This window comes from Zonotrichia albicollis, chromosome 33 (assembly GCF_047830755.1).
Source record: "Zonotrichia albicollis isolate bZonAlb1 chromosome 33, bZonAlb1.hap1, whole genome shotgun sequence".
Classification (NCBI taxonomy): domain Eukaryota; kingdom Metazoa; phylum Chordata; class Aves; order Passeriformes; family Passerellidae; genus Zonotrichia; species Zonotrichia albicollis.
Genome location: NC_133851.1, coordinates 4,090,334 through 4,101,369, shown reverse-complemented (window position 1 = coordinate 4,101,369; position 11,036 = coordinate 4,090,334). Strand labels below are relative to the sequence as shown.

General features: G+C 48.6%; 1 long non-coding RNA gene across 1 annotated transcript; it reads right to left on the bottom strand.

The window, feature by feature from the left end:
* Positions 1-3,103: 3,103 nt before the first annotated feature.
* On the bottom strand, positions 3,104-9,908 carry LOC141726214 (uncharacterized). The gene is made up of 2 exons (XR_012577555.1): positions 9,699-9,908; positions 3,104-3,368 (listed from the first exon to the last, which is right to left on the bottom strand). It is a non-coding gene; the product is annotated as an uncharacterized LOC141726214 (long non-coding RNA).
* Between the last annotated feature and the right edge of the window lie 1,128 nt (positions 9,909-11,036).

Genomic DNA, 11,036 nt, shown 5'->3' with positions numbered 1-11,036 from the left:
TTACCTTAAGACTTATAAAGGTTAATTGCAAACAAAGGATAAGTTCAAAGGCCTTCTTCCATGCTTTGCTTTCCTCATTTATTATTAGAATTTGTCTTTATAACTGTCCCATGGTTGGTTTCCACACATATTACAATCACAAATACACACTTTGCCTGTATGTACCTGACACAAAGCACAGCTTTGTATTTCACAATTTTCATTTCACTTCTGGGAAGCCGTTTCAATTTTCCAGGAATCTTCTCCTGTCTGCTCTTCCCAAGAACCTCTCCTGGAGAACAAGGTCAAGCTTCTGTCACAAGATTTGCCACCAGCTGCAGCTTCTCTTGGCTTTCCACACTGCACAGTGTGTGCAGCAGGACTTTTGCAGCAAAGCAGGACAAATGTTTGGAGCACTTTACATGTCCTTTCTTTTCCTGGTGGGCTGGGGAGTTGTGCCACTGGTGAAGTTTTCATTGTGACTGTTTGTGCTGGTTTCGGGCAAATTTTGGGAGGAAACCTCCAAAAGGGGTCCGTCTAGAAAGCAAGTTCAAGCGGCTCCTCCCCCTACTAGTTCAGGAAAAGACTTCCCTCGAGAAAAGTGGAAAATACACATTAGGGGTCAATGTAACTTACCACCAAACTGGCAAGAGTGAGCACAGAGTCCTTTCACTCAGCTCTCTAGAGTGGAACCACAAAACCAGCATTCCAACTTTGGGGGAAATGCCCCACACATTTCCAGGGAATGTGCAGAAACTTCTACTTTGGGAAAGTTTGGTGTAGCTTTAATAGACTGTGAAGTAAAGTGTCTGCCAGAAATTCCAGCTTATCTTTCCACAATCTTGCTTCCAGAGCAAGATGTTTATTGTCAGCTACAAGTGTCACTTCCATGGCACCCAAATAACCACGAGACAAGCACTCTTTAGTGATTTATTTCACCAATTAGTAAGCTCTTGTGGCAGGGAACATGTCCTGCTAGACTGGCCCCAGCTGGATTTAGTTCCATTCCCCACCACTCTCTGGGCTTGGGCATCAGCCCATTTCTCATGCAGCAAACAGTTGCCCTGTCCAATCCATGAGCAGCCAGCTCCTCCAGTGCCAAAGGCTTTACTGCTGTCTATAAACATCCATCCACGGCCCTTCCCTCATCTCCTGAGTGGGTCATTCTGTCACCGCCTGCAGCCACTTGGCCTGGGCAGGAACAACCTGCCGCACTGGGCAGCTGTGGCATTCCACGGCCTCCCGCAGCTTTGCCGGCTTTCCCTGGTGCGCAGCCATGGCTGGAGGTGAGCATGGCTGCATTGCAGCCAGTGCAGGTGACCCTGGGCGTGCTGGAGCTGCTGCCAATGCGCTGCTCTGCCTGAGCCCACACTGTTCGATTTTCGGCTGTTTGGATGGCCTGGAAAGGCCTGAGGTGGCCTTGGGGCAGCCCGCGTTTCAAAGGACGAGAAGAGGCTTCAATTCTTTTCTCGGTCTCGGTGTTTATTAATTGTTTATCTAAAAGATTTTCCCTCTGCCCGACAGAGGTCTGCTCAGCAGCCAGCCATGAGCACACTTCCCCGCCCTCCGGGCAGTCACCCATCTTTATACCCAAAGTTACGTGTACAATATTTATCATTTTTCCCCAATACCTTTCACCCTTATTGCCCAGTGCACTTTTAGTAATGACCAATCCCAAAGTGCCACCATCACCACAGAAGATGGAGGAGAAGAAGAAGAAGAAGAAGGACAGGACACGCCCCAATTCCTCCATCTTACTTCTCTAAACCCCCCTGTACAGAAATCCTAAACCCTGTGTTTCACTCTCTAATTAACTAATCCCTTCACCATTCACTCCGGTGAAATCCTCCTATCCTCATACAAGTGTCGTCTCCTGTGTAGGATCAAAGTCCAGCCACCAGACACTTCTGGCAACATTCCAGGACTCCCGAGCCCCCCAAGGGTGGTCTCGGTGACTTGGCACCTCAGTCCTGAGGTGCTGAGATCCCACATCTCCCCCTTCTGTTTGCACCAAGAAAACCTCTTTTACCATCCGATTCATGGCGCGTTTTAAACATGCAAATATGCATGGGACGACAAGGATGAGGACTAGGAGAACTATTAAAACATAGAACCCTACCCTTAAAATTTCTCTCCAAATGGGAGAGATGTCAAAGAAATCTACCAGCTGATCGATCCATGATCCTGTGATCTCGCCAAGCTTATTTATGCTGTCTTTTATATTTTTAATACTTTCATGAATTGACTTTGAATGATCTGAGAGATTCATGCAGCACATCCCTTCAAACTCTTCACACCCATGTCCATGAGCGAGCAATAGATAATCGATCACCGCTCTGTTTTGAAGAGTCGCCTATCTTACACCACTAACGTCTTTTAACATGTCATCCAATGCGACAGACACAGACCGTGCATGTTTGCTCAACCAGCAACCCATGCGGTCGATCTGAATTAAAGCCACCCCTGATGCTGTTTGAGGTGAGAAAATTGCTGTAGCAATACTCGTTTTCTTATCCCAAGAAAATACTTCGTCATTGCAATCTGCCGCATATTGTTCTACTGATCTTTTTTCTCTGTGCCTATTCTCTCTTAGCATGTTCAAATCAGGCGATAGCATTGAAATTTCCCCAATGCTGCATGGACCTCCTGTGGCATTAGCAGGAATGCCGTGCCAAATTCTGTCCCCGCAAATTAAGAACAAACCCCGTGGCAATTGCACTGGGACTTGGATCGATCCTTTGGTAGTTTTCTCTGTATATTTACACCAAGCTGATGCATTCTTATAAAACTCATGAATGGGAGTCAAATCGATAGTTTTTGCCTTTGTGGCCTTCGGAGCTTCAAACTGCATGCAGAATTCCATTGTCATGGACCCAAAAATCTCCAATTCCTGAGGTTCTGTAGAAGCCACAGGAAGTAGATGTGTCCAAGCACACCACTCTTTCACAGGATCTTTAATGACCTGCGAAATGTTAACTGCGGAGTGCCCTGGAACTGGCCATTCGTCCACTGGCAATCCAACCATGCATGCAGAAAATGGTTTTCCTGGCCTCGAATGTGTCAGGCAAATACTATCTAGATTCGCTGCCTGAGCTAAAGTCTCCCATACATTTTGCCTTGGCTGATTAACAGGTAAATCTCCTCCATTGCTTACTGCAATGAATGAAAGGATGATGCACATAAGCATCATGAAACTCATTATTTCGCTCTTATATAAAAATCCCCAAAGTCCTTAGTTTCTTTTTATTTTTCTTCTGAATTGTTCTTTCCAGTCTGAGTCTCGACTTCTGTCTGAGTACTCGTCTCTTTGTTTCTTGGATCAGCGTTCTCGCGTTCTCGCGTTCGGAATGGCTTCACGTGCCGCGCCGACACCCACTTTAGACCTCGATCTGTGGAGATACAAGCGAAACCCTTGCCCCAAGTGATTAGTTTGAAAGGACCCTCTATTTGTCCTGTCTCTGGGTTTCTGATCAAAACTAAAGGATTTTCCCTTAGCTTTGCCTGTGTGCTGTTTAGAAAATGTCTCACGATTGGTGGATTAGGTTCCGAGGATGAGCTATTTAGGAAATTCAACACATACAGTGCCTTATTTAATTTCATGTGAGGTGTTGCCTCTGGCTCACCCCTTCTCTGTCTGTCCAGAAGGGATTTCAGGGTGTGATGTGTTCTTTCAATGATCGCCTGACCTGTGGGTGAATGTGGAAACGTGTGTCTGACACCCCATCTTTTCAGGAATTTGTCAAGCACCCTGCCTGTATACGTTGGACCATTATCTATTTTTATCTCCTGAGGCACACCTAATGCTGCAAATGCCTGCAGAAAATGTCGGCAAGCATGGTCTGCTGTTTCCCCTGCATGTGCTGAAGCAAAGACTGCACCTGAGAATGTATCCACAGAAACATGAACATTTTTGAGCCTCCCAAAAGATGGATATTTCGTGACATCAGCTTGCCACAACTGAAGACTTTGCAGTCCCCGCGGATTGATAGCTCCGGTAGAAGAAGGTGGCTGCACAAACTGACAGTCTGGGCAAGCACTAATGATCTCCCTCGCCTGACTCTGTGAGACGAAAGGACTCCATCAGCGCTTGCGCATTCTGATGAAAGAACGCATGACTTAACCTTGCCTGCTCAAAAATGTCCGGCACTGTTTGCGAAATGGGCATTGTCAACCTGTCCGCTCGAGCATTTCCTTCCGCTAAAAATCCCGGAAGTGTCGTGTGCACTCTAATGTGTGTGATAAACTACTCTCCCTGCTTTCTAGCAGTGTTTTCAAGCTCGTCAGATAGGAGTATAAAACCCCATTACTGACTTCTTTCAAGAGCGAACCTTCCAATCTCTTGACCACACTCGCAACATATGCGGAATCTGTCACCAGATTGAGAGGTTGTTCGAACAACTGAAATGCTCGGACAACAGCTGCCAACTCCACAATTTGTGGAGAGCCCTGAACCTTCCTCACATCAGATTCCCAATCCCCTGTCGTTGAGTCTCTCCATGTGATCACTGACTTGTGTGTCTTCCCTGAGCCTTCCGTGAACACTGTGATCCCGTTCAAAAGTTCTTCACTTATTTTTGGTCTTGCTTTATAGCATATTTGCGATTGCAGTATTCTACGTTGTGGAAAGTGGACTGTGTAAGTTCCTGGGAACGCTAACAACGTGATTAACAGGTCTTTCGATTGCTGCATTGCCCAATCGAAATAGTCTTGTTTCAAGGGTAACCTGATGACTGAGAATTCTCTTCCTGCCATTGTCAGCAACCTTGTTCTCGCCTTTATGATGATCTGTGCTGTCATCTCCAAATCTGTGAGAATTGTTTTTGAGGGCCTGTGTGGTAGGAAAATCCACTCTATGATTATCAAAGAGTCCTTTTGCGATTCGTCCCATTGGAAGATCAAACCATGGAACTGTGTTTTCTTCCCCAGCACTGCCAACTGAAAAGGCAACGTTGGAACAAATCGATGTGCCTGCCTTTTCTGTATCGCGTCTGCGACTTTCTCCAACTCCTTCTTTGCTTCTTGCGCGAGTGTCCTGGGAGACCGAATGTCTGTGTCTCCTCTCAAGAGATCGAGCAGCGCTGGGATGTTGCTGTTTGTGATTCCCAAAACCGGCCTCATCCAGTTGATTTCTCCCAGAAGCTGTTGCAAATCGTGCAAATTTCTGATCTTGGTGCTGATCTCCATTTTTTGGCGTTTTATTGTTCTCTCTGAAATTTTCCACCCTAGATATTTCCAAGGTGCAACCTCTTGAATCTTCGAAATGCTGATTTCCAGACCTGCCTTTTGCACCTCTGCGATCACACAGTCACGAGCTTCTTGCAGCTCCCGTTGTGTTGATGCTGCAATGAGCAAATCATCCATGTAATGAATGATCTTTACCTTCGGAAATTTCTTCCGCGCTGGTGCCAAAGTTCGTGCCACGTACCATTGACAGATCGTCGGAGAGTTTTTTAAACCCTGTGGAAGAACGACCCAATGGTACCGCTGCAGAGTCGTTTCCTTGTTGATACTCGGAACTGAAAAGACGAATCTCGGAGCGTCATCCGGATGGAGTGGGATACTGAAAAAACAATCCTTGAGGTCAATGACCACAAACTGCCAATCTCTGGGAATCATTGAGACAGATGGAAGTCCCAATTGAAGCGGTCCCATGTCTTCTATGACTTCGTTGATCTTCCTGAGATCGTGTAACAACCTCCATTTGCCCGATAGTTTTTTCTTGGTGAAAAACACTGGAGAATTCCAAGGGCTGTCTGTTGGCTTGATGTGTCCCGCCTGCAATTGTTCTTGGACCAGGTTTCTCAAAGCACTCAACTTTTTCCGCTCAAGGGGCCACTGATCCACCCAAACTGGATCATCTGTTTTCCATGTCAGCTTCAGTGTGGCGAGTGCTGCAGTGACCCCTACTAAAAATCCACTTCAATCTTCCCGCCCCATTGTGCCAAAAGGTCCCGACCCCAGACTGTGATCGGTTTTTGGACAATAAAAGGACGAATGATCGCCGTCTTGTCTCCTGGTCCCGTGACAACGACAGAATTCTCACTTTGCAGACACAGAGATGCTCCCCCTAGGCCTGAGAGAGAACCCAATGGCACGACCAAGCTCCAACTGCGTGGCCAAAAGATGTACGATATTACCGTTACATCTGCCCCTGTGTCGAGCATACCTCTGATCGCTATTGTTCCGTTCCCACACGTCAATTGGCATGTGAGCGTGGGTCGGTCTCGACCTATGTGCTTCACCCATGTTGCATGTACTTCAACATGTTCCTTCATAGGGAAACCTTCTTCGTCGAAGATTGACATGACCTCTCCAACTGCGTGAGGCGGCAATGCGAAGGCTCTCGCAAACACAGTGTTTTCTGGTACAGTCAATGGTGGACGAAGTGCTCTTTCCAACACTGTCAACTCTGTATTTTTGTCCGCTGAGATAACTGTTGGATAGACAATGAGTCCAAGAATACTGCACTTATCTTGTCCAATTATCAAGAAATCTTGTTTCTTGTATGAGTCCCCGCGGATACCCGTTGGTATCTCCGCATGACTTTCATCTAAAAAGCATACTAATTTTGAAGCTGCCAATGCACACTGTGCCCCTGGTGGGAGGAGGTCTGGGTCACTGTGGAATCGGCTGAGGGTTTTGCTGAGGGCGTCTGCTTGTCGCTCACTGATGATTGCCCCATCTGCTCTTGTGACACCGCCAGTACTTGTGTCTGAGCGCGCCAGCCCGCTCTGACCTTGTGCTTCCCGGATGCGGTAACGGATTTCCGTCCACGTCTGTCTGGGAATAAAATTCTTTCACAGAGTGTCTTCCTCTTCCGCACCATGCGCAAACTGGCCTTTCCGCCTTCTGTGCAGGCGCTGGCGTATGTGTTTGTGGACAATTCCTTTTCATGTGCCCAAACTCCCCACATCTGTAGCACTGTCCTCTTGGGGGATTGTTCTTTTTCTGCATCGTCGCAAGAACTTTGTTGATGTTCTCATCCTGTTGATGCAGTATTTTTTCCAACATCTTTTCCAGTGTCTTGTCCTCTGTTTGCCTTTCTGAATGTCCCTTTAACTGTTTTTCCCATTCCTCTCTTAATTCGTTCTTCACAATCGCTGCAACATGCTGAGGTGTCCCCACCTTGCTGCATGCCTCCACCATCTCTGCCAAGGATGACCATCCTGGCATGGCGCTAATCACCCGTTGACAATCCGGGTTGGCATTGCCGAAAGCTAAGCTCTCCAAGAGAGGCCTCTTCGCTTCTTCTATCGTCACCTGTCGATCCACGGCTTGCGTGAGTGGATCTATGAACGACATGAATGGCTCTGTGGGACCTTGCCTGATGCAAGAGAACGGGACTTCTGGAGCTCCTGCTGGTGTGATTTGCATGATTGCCATTCTCGCTGCTTCCTTGATGTCACTTAACACTCTTCGTGGCAGCCTAGCTGCTTGTTCCCCTGGGTTGTCATCTGGAGGATCTCCTGCTAACTGTCCTTCTGTGAGGTTCGCGTTTGGCCCACCTTGATATCTGTTCCGTAATTCAGCAAGATATTTTCTCCACCTTTTTTCCCAGACAAGGCTTTGCGTGTCAGTGAGAATCATTGCCACAATACTTCGAATATCATATGGTGTGAGATCATATGTAGCGAATGTCCCTCTTAGTAGCTGTTTGAAGTATTGTGAATTCAGCCCAAAAGTTTGAGCCGCCTTCCCTAAATCTTTGAGTATCTCATGACCCATCCTTTCCCACCTTGGATTCTGTCCCTGGGCATCATATGTCACTGGCATTGTCCTGATCCCGGAAATAAATGCTTTTCCTTTGCCAATGCTTTTCTAATTCGCTTCCAATCCATTGTCTTCACCGGCTCTTGAAATTCCTCTTCTTGAGGTTCCGCTGGGATTTGCATAAATAATGGTATTGTGGATGTCATTGGTGATTTATCACGTCTCATTTCTCGCCTTGAGGGTTTTGGCCTCGCTCCCAAATCCGAAAAGGAAGCTCGAGGATCCTGTTGATATTTCTTTTTTGCTGTGTCAACTGAATGCAAGAAGCTCTTAGCTGCTTCTGCTGCTGACAGCATCCATGTAGGAACCCCTTTCGATGCTGTGATCCTTATGACATCTTCTTCTTGTAGCTGTTCTTCATCTGAGCTTTCATCATCTTCATGAAATCCTGAAGTCGATGGATAATCCCTTTGTTGTGTTGGCATTGTCTTCTTTAAAATGCTTTTCTTTTTATATAATGTTGGAAAAAATTGCTGCATTGTTGCAGTCTCGCCACGAGATGGCGCTGTGGCTCCGCCGACCCGATCCGGCATGTCGTGCACTTCTGTCTTCCTGCAACAAGGTGGCGCTATCACCGGCCTCCCTGGCTCAGATGACGGCGTGAGCTCGACTGCTCCTCTTCCGGCCAGCTGCCATGCCGGCGAACTCATTTGAGACCGTGTTTGCTTGGCTTTTAATTCAGCTGAAATTGGGGCTTGAACACCAGAACGTCTCCCTTGAAGGGGTGAGTCTTGGACTCCGAGGGTTTTAACCAAAGGCACCAAGTCTGGAGAGGGGGTGGAGCCCTGGGATGTGGACTCCCTAGCATGGCCCCTCCTTGCCCGAGACATCACAGGGGGTCTGGCCCACCCCCGCCCGCGCTCTACTCTCTGCGCATGCGTGCTCTCCGAGCCGCTCCCTGTCTCTCCCGAGCTGACGTCACTCTCTCCCCCTTGTTCCACCTCCGAGGTCTCCTCCCCTCGGTCTGCCCCTGACTCTGTCTCCTCCTCCTCTGATGCTGTGTTCACTCCTCCCCCCACCGGTGCATGCAGCCCGCTTCCCGCTGGCCCCTGGGAGCGCTCCGCGATCCGGGCCGACCTGCGCACCGGGTCTGACGTCACTGCCGCGCGCCTCCTGCGTCTCACCATGGCAGCCTTCTGGGGCTGCGCAAATTCCCCTATTTCGCTGCCCGTGTCGGACGCCCCCGCGCTGGTATGTGACTCCTCTCCCCCCCGGTTTTTGAGAGTTTCGCCCGCCGCACGCGTTTCTGCATCCCTGCCGGCCGGGACTGCTGCCACCCCCGGCCCAGAGCTGAGGAAAGCCGCACCGGAACACGTGTCTTTCGTTATCTCTTCACCCGCGCTCCCTGCCTGCTCCGCCGTAGCCGCACCTCCGCAAGAAAGCGCCCTCCCCGATCCCTTCTCTCCCCCCCGCTTCCCCCTTTCCGATTCTGAGTCCTCCAAGCTCTCGGGAGTCTCAGGACGCTTTAGGAGTTTCCTGGGGTTTCTGGGTTTTGGGACCGGGGGTTTTAATATTATTTCCTGCCCTCTTTCCTCGAGAGCCTTTTCCCCCTGGCTTCTTAAGGCTAGAGCTAATTTTTTCCCGGAGTCTTGCTCCCCCCCTCTTTCTGAGGGCACAGCAGCCTTCCACTGCTTCTCCCGGCATTTCGATTGCACCGATATGCCTTCTAACATTATTCTTGCTGGCGATAACAGCTTTAACGCTGTCTCGTCCTTTTTTGTTGCTAAGAAATATAAATGTCTGTTAATCTCCTGCCAAAACCCCACTTCGAATAGCAGGCATGTTTCTGCTAGTGGATAGTTTAGCCTTGCCCATAACAATAACTGTTTTAATTCTTTCTTTGGGATCCCTTCTGTGTATGCTCGAGTCACGCCTTGTAAGGTGGACAAAATTTCCTGTTGTTCCTGGGAAAGTGTGCCCCCCATGTTCTTATTTTTGGACCTTCTTACCAAATCTGTCGTCAGGGCAGTCCAGAGGTCTCGATCTCCGTCCAGCAGGTCACGAGAGATGGTCCCAGAGGCGCCTTCCTGGTTCCGGTCCGGGCTGCTCTGCTACGAATTGTCTTCGGCAGAAGCTGAGAGATGGAATTCTCAGTGACTGCTGTTTTTTGCAGACTCTCCTGGCCATTTTTCTTTCTCCTCTTCTCTTTTTTTTTTCTTTTTCTTCAGGCTTCTCTCCTCAGGAGTTATCAGCGCTCTCCTGGGAGCTCGTCGAAGGTCGGAGCTGCCCTCTTGGCTCTTCTGCTCTTCAGGGCTTCGAGGCTGCTCCCCCCCCGAAAGGTTTTGGTGGGGGTTCGAGCTCACCCAGCGGATGCCAGTTGTCTGATTTTCGGCTGTTTGGATGGCCTGGAAAGGCCCGAGGTGGCCTTGGGGCAGCCCGCGTTTCAAAGGACGAGAAGAGGCTTCAGTTCTTTTCTCGGTCTCGGTGTTTATTAATTGTTTATCTAAAAGATTTTCCCTCTGCCCGACAGAGGTCTGCTCAGCAGCCAGCCATGAGCACACTCCCCCGCCCTCCGGGCGGTCACCTATCTTTATACCCAAAGTTACGTGTACAATATTTATCATTTTTCCCCAATACCTTTCACCCTTATTGCCCAGTGCACTTTTAGTAATGACCAATCCCAAAGTGCCACCATCACCACAGAAGATGGAGGAGAAGAAGAAGAAGAAGAAGGACAGGACACGCCCCAATTCCTCCATCTTACTTCTCTAAACCCCCCTGTACAGAAATCCTAAACCCTGTGTTTCACTCTCTAATTAACTAATCCCTTCACCATTCACTCCGGTGAAATCCTCCTATCCTCATACAAGTGTCGTCTCCTGTGTAGGATCAAAGTCCAGCCACCAGACACTTCTGGCAACATTCCAGGACTCCCGAGCCCCCCAAGGGTGGTCTCGGTGACTCGGCACCTCAGTCCTGAGGTGCTGAGATCCCACACACACCTGTGGAAAATGATTATGTTGTAGTGTAGGGGGCAACTGGCCAGTCTGGAAGGGCATATTTTTGCAAACCTTTGAGGTATAAATTGGGAAAACAATGGGGTATTCATAAATTCTTGTACATGCCCAATTCACCAAAGGCACCTTTAGGCAGAGATTTATTGGAGCAATTACAAGCAACCATTAACATTCAGAAATGGGGAAATTACTCTGGAGGTGAATGATTAAAAGTACATAGACGTATTAAAGTTAACCCTAACCACTATTGAAATTAAGGAAGAAATTGATGAAGAAATACTAGGTGAGGTACTCCCGGGGTGTGGGCCTCTGATGTACCAGGGAGGGAGA